Here is a 13,187-nt window from a genome sequence, read left to right on the forward strand (position 1 = left end):
CATAAAAATAATATTTTATATTGAAAAATATATATTTTTATAAGTAATCCCAATGCACTGTGTGATTACATTAACCAATAGGGAATCCCAAGGACATTGGTCCTCTACTTATTAGTATATTTCTACCATTCATGAACAATGCGTTCACGGCATGAGGATGAATTGATATAATCACATCACTTGTTTTCAGTATTTACTAAGATACTTTGAATATTATGAGAGGGTTATTTTAATATAAAATCAATGTATATAAATGAATTTTATAAAAATGTTCCAAGTCAGCATTGATTTTTGAATTCTGGAACTTATTGGAATGGTCTATTAAATGGAGCCACTATCTTGGATTATAACCCAACATATCACACCACGGATATCTTGTTATTTAACGGAAAAAGTATGGATTGACACATGGGCCTCCATGCAAAGCACCATTGAAACAGGTGGACAGCGATGCAAACCACTGTTGGCTCGAACATCATGAAAGAAAAACATAAATAACCAAATCATTTTTGTGCCATAGCTACTGCATCATCAGCCATAGCAACTGCCTAATCAACCAACTGCTCTATTGATGCCCCTTTAGATATAGTAATCGGGCAGGTATAAATAGAAGTACGAAAAAAGGAAATGGAAAAAAAGGCATTTGTTACAGGTTGGACAAAAGGAAATGGCAGGTATAAATAGAAGTTTGAAAAAAAGGAAATGGAAAAAAAATGTACATAAAAGCAACAAAGGTTAGAAAAAAGGAAATGTATAAAAAGGAAGAAACAAAGGTGCAGAAGACACCTGAAGTACCTGGATCATATGAAGGAAGTTTTAGACCTGAAGGAGAGGCTAGGCGTAAACTGAAACAGGTTTTTCAAGAGTGTTATTTTTTGAGTTGCGATTGTAAATTGAAACTGGTTTTTCAAGAGTGTTAATTTTTGAGTTACAATTGTTGTTTTATGGGGCCAAATTAAATTTATTTTCATTTAAATCAGAGTGAATTCAACCTTGTGAATATGATTGATTGAGTTGAGTTTTGGCTAACACGTTTTATTAAGGATATTGAAGTTAAAATTCTTTTCATTTAAATCACAGTGCATGCAGCGTTGTGAATATGCTTGAGTCGAGTTTTGTATAATACTTTTTATTAAAGATTTTGAAGTTGTGGCTTTTGAGTTTACATGTATATCAATTGTTTTAAGCCTAATCCTGGAATTATAAGAAGAATCTTATAATTAAGCAAAGAATTAAATGAAAAATGTTTGTATTTCAACAAATTATTTAATAAAATTCTGAAGCCAAACATAAGTAAATTTGAATTGAATGAAAAATGTTTGTATTTCAACAAATTATTTAATAAAATTCTGAAGCCAAACATGAGTTAATTTTAGAGAAACATAGACATAATTTAATACTCCAATATTCTTGGAAATTTGAATCCTCCCATATTCTTGAAAATTCCAAAATTCAAAAGAAAACGTGAATAAATTTTAGACCAAACATAGACAGTAAAGCAAAGAATCCTCCCATATTCTTGAAAATTCCAAAATTCAAAAGAAAACGTGAATAAATTTTAGACCAAACATAGACAGTAAAGCAAAGAATCCTCCCATATTCTTGAAAATTCCAAAACTCAAAAGAAAACGTGAATGAATTTTAGACCAAACATAGACAGTAAAGCAAATATCAATCAATTTTAGACAGTAAAGCAAATATGAATAAATTTTAGACTAAACTTAGACAGAAATTTGAAAATTAAACACTAAAAATTCAAGAGAAAACATAAGTAAATTTTAAATCAAACATAAACAGACTTCAGTATTAATTTATAATGCATCAATATTCATGAAAATTCAAAAGAAAATATTGGAAGTTCAAGAACAGACAAACCAACTCTTATTCCGCCCTTTCTGGAGAGTGTTCTATTATGAGTTTGTTCTATTCAACCTTGGATACTGGTTCAACTTGGTAAATGGGTTATGGAATGCTTTGACCTCTGCTACTTTACTTCTCGGTGCTTCCCCTCGAGAAAATGAAACTATTGGTAGTGCTGCTAAAACTGTTACTCTATCTACATCCTCACTTCTCCTCGAGTAAATGCAATTGTTGGTAGTGCTGCTAAAACTGTTACTCTATCTGCATCTGCACTGGAAAGAGCGTACAAACCACACCGAAGAACAAGGTTATTTGATGTTCAAAACCAGCGGAAATTACAGAAATTGTCTTCTGGAAGCTACTATGACTAATTAATTGGGGTTATCTGCATCACAAAGAAAAAAGTGCACTTGAAGATCGAGTACTAGACCCAACTATGTTCATCCCCATCCAAAAGTGAAGAGAGGAGCGAAGAATTGTTGTGGGAAGACCCAACCCCAAAAGCGAAGGGAGGAGCCACAAATTGTTGTTTTAGCAGTTGTGGGAAGCTTCATAGATGACAAAGCCTCTTATTCAAATTTTATTATTATTAATATAACTTCGTTATTTCACCTTACATTCGTAGCTCATACACTTGTAAATTTTATCTAACGCCCAATAATATTTATTTTCAATTAATATAATAATATAAAAATTATTTTATGCAATTGCATTTTTTACGGTGTCCTTAGTCATACAGCCAGATCAAATAATTGAGATACGAAAGATTTTAAAGTAAACAGTTATGTAAACTGAAAATATCAAATAGATCAAATAATTAAGATAGGGAAAGATTTTAAAGTTCATAATTCATTTGCATCGGGGCACGTGAAGCGTGCAATAAGACCTCCAATTCACAACTTTGGTTATAAATTTTTTACACCAATATTTGCAGAGATAAACTTTGGTTAAACTTTGATAGTGGATAAATTTTTTTGGTCAAAAGACCGGTTAATGTATGGTCAACGATGGATTGATCGCTATTAGTCCGAGGCAGGGACTAATAATAGGTATTTGATGAATAAAATTGTAATATATTAAAATGATATATGTGTGATGACTATGAAAATATTTATTATTTTTTTTCGTTGACAAGGTTGTATAGGTGATCCCTACCATTTATTTTAAATATAGTTAAATTAAAGTAAAAAACAATAAATATATTAGATAAATTCGTGCTCATTCTACCCATAGAATATGTCATGTAGTTGATTGTATCATTGAATTTATTGAATATGAGTGGGCAATGTAGATTGACAATTGTAGTATGAAATTGACTCATCTTGCCAAAGTGAATGAAGAGAAGTTTGTCCAATAGAAAAACGTGATTGACATTCATTCTTATTCTAAATAATTATGAAGTGGGAGAATCTTTTTTTCCCTAAATGAAGTGGGAGAATCTTGTGAAAACATATAATTGCTTTTAAAATTATAACATGAATTTCTATTTATAAAATGAAATATATAAACAATTTTCCAAGTCTAATCCTTAAGTTACTAATGGGCATTACTTAGGAAAAACCTATTACGTACAAAAGCAATCAAACGTTGCATTTTTAGCACACACTTTTTGTTTCTCGGCAAATTATTAATTTCTTAAGAAACCTTTTTCTTTCCGTGAAATTTGAGTGTTTCTTAAAGAAACCATTTCATCACTAACTTCATTTTCAACAAAACCATTTAAGCTTGGTGTGAAGTTGTGGATGTTGAAGTAGCTCTTTGGACTTAATAATTGGTTGAGAAAAACCAACTAAAATTGCATTGAGATTCATCTAAACATAAAAGAAGGGCATACATATCACAATGTCATTGAATCAGGTAAATAACATGTGTGAATGGTTTTGAAAGTAGATTAAATTGAAAGCTATTTTTCTTTGGAGTATTCAAAAATGTTTTCCTCTATTTTTTATGGTGATCTATTGACATTGAACCAAATAGATACAAGGAATTTAAAAGCCTCAAAAAAAAAGTGAAATAAGCACATAAACATCTCACTAAACAAACCTTTTGAATTATAAAATGCATACGATTCAGTTGCAAAACATTATAAATATGATATACTTTTAATATGAGCCAATTCATTCAAGTTGTATTTTGATTTCAAATTTTGACAACTCTAGGAGTTTTGGCATTCCTATGTTGGCTCATAGACACATTGCTAGTCATCTGCTCGAGTTGGTTATGAACTTGTGCTTTCAACATTTTTTGTTGGTTTCAAATCCAAACTACTGACTCTTGAGTTCCTATGATTTCATGATTGCATGTATACCCAATATTTTTTTGCTTTCAACATTTACCTTGGTTTTAAATCTCAATTCTAGAGTTGGTTATGAACTCTTGCTTTCAACATTTTTTATTGGTTTCAAATCCAAACCACTGACTCTTGAGTTTATATGCTTTCATGATTGCATATATACCCAATATTTTTTTGCTTTCAACATTTACCTTGGTTTTAAATCTCATTTCTAAAGGTAGCAAAACATGTCAACATAGAATTATCAACCCATAGTAAAGACAACCGAACCATAACTAATTACTACATGTTAATGTTGTTCGATTAATCATTCTTCAAGAAAAACAATACCATCTAAAACAACCCAACAATAAAAAGCAGATTCTAAAACAACCCAACAGTGAAAAGTAGATTTTCACATGATGTGAAACCATTCAACTTTACCACTCTTTTTTAAAATTCAAAAAAAGACGACATCTCCATAAATTCAGAGAAGACGGCATATATTAAGCAAATAATTAATAGTTATGAGTGTTGCTACTCCAAAGGATATATCATTATGGTTAATATTTTTTTATTCATAACTAAGGAGTAAAGGTTAAGGCACCTTTAAATTTACGCATTTAAGGTTAAGTCAATGTTATATATGACAGCGTTCACATGCACATTTATAAATTGATTTAGTTGATTTACGTTTTAATTAAATTTATGGCTGTCAAAATTTTTTCAACCTTGAGTTTTTCAAAAGTTTCTTGGTGATATCCAGTGCATGCGCCAGAGAAATCAAATCGAGTAATTGCCAAAAAATTGCAAACATTAGATAGGTCTTGCTTAGCAAACACATACCAGGTCCCATAAGCACCATGGAGATTAACTATCCATCTTAACATCTGTTGTGATTCTACACAACCTCAGAAAGCTACAAAACAATAAGCAACTCTAGCATAGAAAAACAATCAAATCCAAAACAATGTTTGAAGGAACACTCACCTTATATCCTAGCCTTAAGGTACCCTTTGATCATCTTGACAGACCGTGATTGTCATTGCAGGAAAGAAATTCTGCAAGATACAAAAAACTTTCCTTGCAAAATACAAGATACAAAAAACTTTCCTGCAAAATACAAAAAAACATTTAAGCTATGTTCAAGACTAGGATTTAATCAAATGTTATTTGCAAAATTCTCATAGCTCGCCAATACAATGGTAAACTATGGAAGAAAAAGTTATTAAAACAAAACTAAAGGATGTAAGTTGTAAAGGATAAGCCCAGTTTTGATTTCAAAAGGCAAGCCCAAAACCCAAAACAGTACATGGTTTGAATACCTAGCAACTATTTCTAGCACATATTTTACTTAATGACCAAACTCTTACTTGAAAGATCAATTGAATCCAAGGCTGAAATTTTCACTCAGGTAAGGAAACGGTGGCATATAGGTGTCTCGCTTGTATGGAACCTAAATTAATAAATTAGCACGTATTGAATATATTTGACTTGGTATAATGGTGATAACAAGTTCATTAATTAATCTTTTATGTGTTTAATTTATAGATGAAACGCATTTTTTATTTTATAATATAATTTAAATTTAGATTTTTAATAATCTGTATCATAAATAAATAAACAATTTATTATTTATTTATTATTCAATCCCATATGAAATGGCAAATTTAAAAGCAACTATTTAAATTAATCTATATTGAATGGTTAGAAATATAAATATTTTTAAAAGCAAATATTTAAATTAATTTATATGGAATGACTAGAAATATAAGTTTCTCAATAAATTAGTAAATTATAATAATTGAGTAAATAGATAATTAAATAATAATAACTGAGTAAAATTAAAAACAAACCAAAACAATATAATTTAGATATCAGTTTTTAGGATTAATCACATCGTTAAGATTTGGTTTAAACAAAACAGTATAGCCATAATAGCTATTCTTCACGAGAGAATCAAGCCTCTCTCCATTTGCAGGGAGATCCACATGTCGTACAACCTTTTTGTAGATGATATCCTTCTGTCGGCTTTACTCTGCATGACAACGTGGATTTGCATCCATGAAATTATGGTAAATTTCCAAAAAGCTTCCGGCTTGTGCATCAATGATACTAAATCTTTCTTCTATGTTGAAAACGTAAATGGAGATATTATTTCTTTCATCACAGAGCTCTTTAACATCAAATCTCTTCCTATCAAGAGAGGTCTCAAATATCCGGGCTTCAATTTGAAACCTGTGGGTTACAGACTGGCTGATTGGGCCTGGATTACGGATCGGTTCTACAAGCGCATATCTACATGGGAATTCAAGTGTTTATCCTTGGGAGGACGCGCCATTCTCACACAAGCTGTTTTGGCACAAATTATGGTTTATTGGGCGCTCCTTTTCTACATCCCATCTTCCATTATCAAATGTTTAAACCGCATGATTGCCAACTTTATATGGGGTGGTCAGAAGGACAGGAAGAAATACCATCTGTGCAGACTTTCGAAGCTGTCACGACCGAAAAAACTCGGTGGATGGGGTATTCTGGATCTCCACTTTTTCAGAAGAGCGCTATTATGCAAATCTATGTGGAATGCAATCATGGGCGAATCCTATTGGAGCAAAACCATAAGAGCTAAATACATGAAGAATCGAGACATGACATATTGGTACAGACAGCAAAACACAGGATCAACAACGGGTTCATATATTTGGAGAGGATTTCGTAGATTGGATCCTTTCTTCAGAGAAAACTTAATTTGGAATTTCCAGTCCGGTTCCAATATCATCATTGGAATTGATACCTTTGCTGGAGCGGGCGATAAGATTCACATTCCTCCGATGCTCATAAAAAATTTACACTACAGGGGATACTTCTATTGGGCCAGCGTGATACAAAAATGGAACGGTCCGATTCCAATCTGGAAAACAGCCTCAGACCTGCAATTACAGGGTTCTTTGGAGACCCAATGGAACGCCTTAATCACCTCCATTAAATCGTCTGGACTATTCCGCTCGACGGACAGGGATAGTTTTTCTTGGAATGGTCCTGGTGGTTCATCAACTGTTCAAGCAAAGCACATATACCTGCAACTTCTATTATCTGAATCGACCTCACATGGTAACATCTTTCCGCCTGTTTTTTGGAAGTCCGGATGCCCATTAAAAATCACTACATTCGCCTGGCTTGTTTTTCACGACAGGAACCTCACCTGGCTGAATCTCCAGAAGCGTAATTGGCAAGGTCCTGCCATCTGCATCCTCTGCAGATCAAATTCTGAAGACAATTTCCATCTGTTTCTACAATGCCCGCAGGTCCAGTCAATTTGGCATACTTTGTCTGCTCATTATGGTTTCACATTTGTCAGTGCCCCTTCTATGGATGAAGCATTCATAGCGTGGAGCAAAATGCAAATCAAGTGGAGACCCATCCCATTACTCACAATATGGGCCATATGGAAATGGCGGAACCGGGCGATTTTTGATTCAAAAAAAGAACCATGTTCTAGTATCATTGAATCCATTCTCTGCTTATATGAGAAGCTTGAACAGCCACAACAATCGAACCTCAGACTTGATAGGAACAAACAACCCTGCTTTTTTTATGAATACCCCTGCGCTTTTTTCAATGGTGCTGCTCTGCAGAATTCATGTGCATGTGGTTTTTCCATATTCCCTGTAGATGGGCAGGCTATTGACATCTATTGGAATGGTGGTCCGGGTACAAATAACAAAGCCGAAATCATGGCCCTGGTTGGACTTCTCTCCGTCTCTGCCTTCCTTGGTCTTCAAAAGCTTCATATTTTTGGAGACTCGAAAATCACGATCGATCATGTGCTGTCCAAACACATTATAAAAAACATACATCTCTCCGGATGGTTAAATCGACTTGGAGCAATGTGGTCCAGCAGCAAAGATTACTCAATTTCCCATATAGTCAGGGACAAAAATACGAGAGCGGATGCTTTATCAAAGATGGGTTTATCACTGCCTCATGGTTCTGGGCGGATGCAGGTTACTGTGGACAGTGTCTGCCACCTGATCCAGGACTTCTCCCTGCCCGGTATATAGTTTTTTCACATTTTGATGCTGCCAATCCGGTATGTTTTTTTATCTGATCTGCCTCAGCACTATCTCCATATCTCTCAATGTCGACATTCCGCCTTTCTTATCTACCATTTTCAGATATCTCTTGCTCTATATCAACATAGCTGTATATTTATGTTTTTATATGAATTCAATATCAACTATATAGTTTTTTTCTTGCTGAAAAGAAAAAAAACAAAAAAAACAAAACAAAAAAACAAAAACAAAAAAAATAAAAATAAAAACAAAAACAAAACAAAACAAAACAAGTTCAGCTTAAATAATAATAAGCCTGGTGTAACGCGTGTTTTGCCCCATTAATTTATAACTGTCTTCTGAACCCAAGGTGCAACTTCGTTACAACGCGAATCTAGTGGAACGTGTTCTAAGAAATAAAAAATTAGCTTCAGGTCAACGAATGTAAATTGACGAGGTTAATGCCACGATTAAAATGTTGTTTATGAGTCATTTAACTTCTCTTAATAAAATTGAAGTGATGAGATTTTTAAGTTGGAGATTTTGTTTGTATAAATAAATGAGATTATTTTTATGAATTAAATTTTTATTCAGATTTTTTATTATTATTAAAAATAATTTTTTAATAATAAATATATTTTTAATCACATTATTAAATTTTAAAAATAATTGATCCAAAACAAAAAAACAATATAACTTATTTTGATAATATAATAATAAGTAATAACAATTCATTAATTATTATCTTCAAAAATTAATCTCTATAATTATTAAAAAACACCATACATTTATAAATAATAATTAATAACAGTTTTCCTATCTATTCATATACTAATCATTATCAATTAACTGCAATGTCTATTCGTAGTAACTTGGTCTTTTAAAAGATCCATAATAATTAATAACAGTTTTCCTATCTATTCATATACTAATCATTATCAATTAACTGCAATGTCTATTCGCAGTAACTTGGTCTTTTAAAAGATCCAACTTGCCTCAGGCGTTGGTCAAGTCAAACGAGTGTTTCAGAGCAAACACTATGTTATATCACTAATAAATTTTATATAATTTTTATAGACAAGAGGAAATGGAATAGTTAAATTTTTTATATCAATGCAATATCAGGAAGAAGATTCCTCAGGATTCGTATTTGGTGGTTGACATGACACCAAGGTTAGAGGCTACCCACTTACCCATACCCCATGTTTAATAACTCTTCCAATGTTCAGTCAAATGCAAACTCCATTGTCGCAAACCTTCGATGGGCATTAAAAAGTATAGACTTGAAATGCAATGTTATTTCTATTAAATGCACTGATGGCTAATGTGTTGACGATTGACTGTCATAGTGGCAAGTACAATGATGGCAAAATAAGGTTCTAACCAATAAATATGCAAATAAATAAATTAAATTAATAATAAATAAAAATAAATTCAAATATTATAATGTGAATTTTGTGAAATCACTTTTGATTTTTGGTCAATTGTCTAACTAAATGAAAGCCAACGCAAAAGTGAATGCGTTACTATTACCCGCCGCAGGGTAATAATGAAGTATTTATTTTATAAAGATAATAAAAAAATAAAAACCACAAATTTTTGTATTTTCACCGTAAACTATTTTAGCTTTTACGTTAGTCCATCTGCGTAAAATGGTATGAAGAAACCTGAGTATTAAACTTAATATAACTTAAATAACCCATTATATTGAATAATATGTATTAACTAACTTATGGACTTATAACCCAACAGTGAATTATATGTATAAATTCTTTTTTTTCCTATGGAAAAAGTCTTAATTTTATTCATAAGACAAAATTACATTTTGTAGATGCTAAAGAGCATATGCAAATGTTCTGTTTCGGATTTCACCGAAACCAAAAGATGCAAAAAATAAAAAATAAAAAAGTTGGAGTAGCTATTGTTTTCTCCCTTTCTTCTTCTCCACCTTGCGCCATCCTCCCGTGTTGGGGGTAGCAGTTACAATGGATAGCTGATTATCTGTTATAATTGTGGGAGAATCCTTGTCCGACTCCGATCCTTCTGATCCGTGAGTTCTCTTGTTGCCGAGTGTTTCCTTTCCTGTTAGCTGGGAACCTTGTTGTTGCATGGGATTGCTGGGGACTTCCTCTTCTTTTTGTGTGTTGTCCTGAACAATTTGTTCTTCTTCTTCTGCATTGTGTTCTACATTCTCTGCTGTGTCTACTTCTGTCACCAAAGGTTCTGTATTTTGCCATCCTTTCGGCTTCCTCTGTTGTTGCTTGCTCCTATTGGGGATGTTTCTGACGTGTGGGCATGCACTAAGCAGGTGACCCGTTTGTTGACATCCACGGCATTGGAATGTTGTGTTTTCGTAGTCCAAGGGTTGTATCCATTGTGTATTGTTGAAATTTAGGATTATACTTTCTGGTAGGCCTTGGCTAAGGTCTACTTTGATGCATATTCTAGTGAAAGTAAATATTCCCTTTAGGCATCTCTCTGAATCGGTCATGATGAATTTTCCAAGAGTTCCAATAGTGTTTAATGCCTTGTGATGCCAGAAATGTAAAGGGAGGTTATGCAACCTAACCCAGACTAGCATCTTTGATACCACCATTGTGTTGGCGTCGAATTCTGGAAACCATGGGGTGATGAACAGTCCGGCGCTGCCCCAGAACCATGGCCCCTGGTTGAGAATAATGTCCCTTTCCTCTTCTATGTTAAATCTAACTATGAAGAACCCCTTGGGGCATAAGTAGATTTCGCAGTTTGTTGTCCAAACAGTATGGATCCATTGATGCAATACGTCAGATCTGGGCCAAAAACCATTAAATCTGCATATAACTGCATATGTTTGTAGATCTGAGTGTATTGTATTTACCTCTGGTATATCGATGGTGAGGGATGGGCTCTCAGGTTTTTGTTCTACAATGTAGGGCCCCGGAGATACAGTGGCAGCTGTGGGATTGGTCTGTGCTTTCCCTTTGCCCTTGACTATGTCCTTGAAAGTCCCTGTGTTCTTCGAGCTAGTTCCCGAGCATCCGCCCCGTAGACGGAGGTTGATGGTGATGGTTGTATCTGATATTATGTTGTAGTCCTGGAGGGTATGATTGTCCTGTAAATTGTGTCCCTTATAGATCAGATTTTGTGCATGAGCTGGTATGCCGAGGAAGCTTTGTATTTTAACTCGCAGATCCCGGATCATGCAACCCTGCCATAGTCTTAGGCAGTTGTGTCTGTCGTCCAGTGATTTGATAAAGAACTTGTTGGCATTATGATACAAGTGTTGTCCTTGATGGCAACTCACTCAGAGGTTTGATACAGGTGATGGCAACTTAATCAGAGGACAGATCTTAGTACAGCAGGTCAAGAGAGAGATATACGCAGGTTCATTGTGACAAAGCCGCGTATACACGCGGGTTAGACGTTCCGAAGACGCGTATGTGTATACACACACTTTCACGCAAGGAAAAGCACGTACATGTGGGAGAACTTATGTTTTGGTCCGTGGTATTTAGTCCTTGGTATTTGAACCTATGGTTGTGGACCATGGTATCTCGTCAGAAGTGTTGATCCCAAGTATTGGGTCCATGGTATTGTTTCTACATGGTTTTGGACCATGGTATTGAGAGAAGCCTAACCTATATAAGGAGAAGATCATTAGGCAAAGGGGTATGCAAGGAATGGATGTCTGACGAAGTGGGAAGATCTAGTTATGGGTTTGTGATGCTTGGCTCAGGTTGGATATGACAGCGAAGGTATAAGTAATTATCTTTAGATCTGTACGCAGGTTGTCTCTGGTGAAAGCGCATATACACGCGGTTTTGAAATAGTCAAGTAGCATATGCATTATGAGATTTGGTGTTTTAGGTTGTTGTTGATTCTAGTGGTTGTTGCAGAGTTCTGGGCTTTGTTCTGCGTTCTGTGTTTTTGTTGACAGGGTTTCAATGATTCAGTATTGGGTGATTTAGAGATTTATGATGCAAGTATAAGTTGATGATTGTATTGCAGTAGTGATTGTTTTGTACTTATGGATCCAGTCTGAAAATGTATGAAACGTGGTCCCTGGAAGAAAAGAAGGTTGTAGCCTTCTGTAGGTCAGCACCTACGTACTAGTATATCAGCTAGTACAAGAGCTGAGGGGGTTGTAGCTCCCTTCCAGAAGAAGCTGGAAAACGAGAGAGGGTTGTAGCCCTCTGCAAGTTGCAGCCTACGTGCTAGTAAAGGACTGCACCAGTACATTGTAAAAGAAGTTTCTTATTAAAGGAAGATAGAAACAAATTGCAGCAGGTGGTTTTCACCCACATTGGGTTTCCACCTTATATCATGGTGTTCATGTGTGCTCTTTATGTGTGATGATCTGTTCTGTTTACTGTTCATATGGTTGATAATGTTATGATGCATTCACTGAAGATGAACTAACTAAATCATAAAGTTTACTAGATGTACGCTAGTTGCTTTTAACACAGTCGCGTATATACGCGGATATATTTAACTGAAGTAGCATATATGAATCAGAATATGAAAATTGAAAAGTGGTTGATTTGTTAATACTGATTCACCCCCCCCAAGTATTATTTCCAACAGATCTATGTAACGTCAGCGGTTATAGGATCTATCTCCGCCTGTGGCTGACCTCTTTTTGTTACCCGAGACGACCTGCTATAGAACCCTATCTCATCCCTAATCTGTCGGCGTTTCTCAGTCTAGGGTTTTCGAGCTGTTGGATCTTGGCATATCTGGTTATTGTAAGCCAGATCGGTCGGGTCGGTGGCAGATCTGGGGTATTTATGCCTTTCCACAGTGGGAATGAGCTGCTCGGCTCCTTTCAACAATCTTCCAGGGACTGTAGTAGTAGATCCGGTGTGTAGTCCGGCAGATCCAATGCAATCGGCATCGATAAACCCATTTCCCCATCTCTTGTTGCTCTGAGGAGCCGGCGTTTCTGCGCGTCACTGTAGGTGGCTTGCCTTAGCCCCTTCTGCAATGTCCATGTGTTCTGCAGCTTCTTTTAACCCTCGTTT

Source organism: Pinus tabuliformis, chromosome 3_2, assembly GCF_031772625.1.
Source record: "Pinus tabuliformis cultivar Carrire ecotype Pingquan chromosome 3_2, CPIR1, whole genome shotgun sequence".
NCBI classification, from domain to species: domain Eukaryota; kingdom Viridiplantae; phylum Streptophyta; class Pinopsida; order Pinales; family Pinaceae; genus Pinus; species Pinus tabuliformis.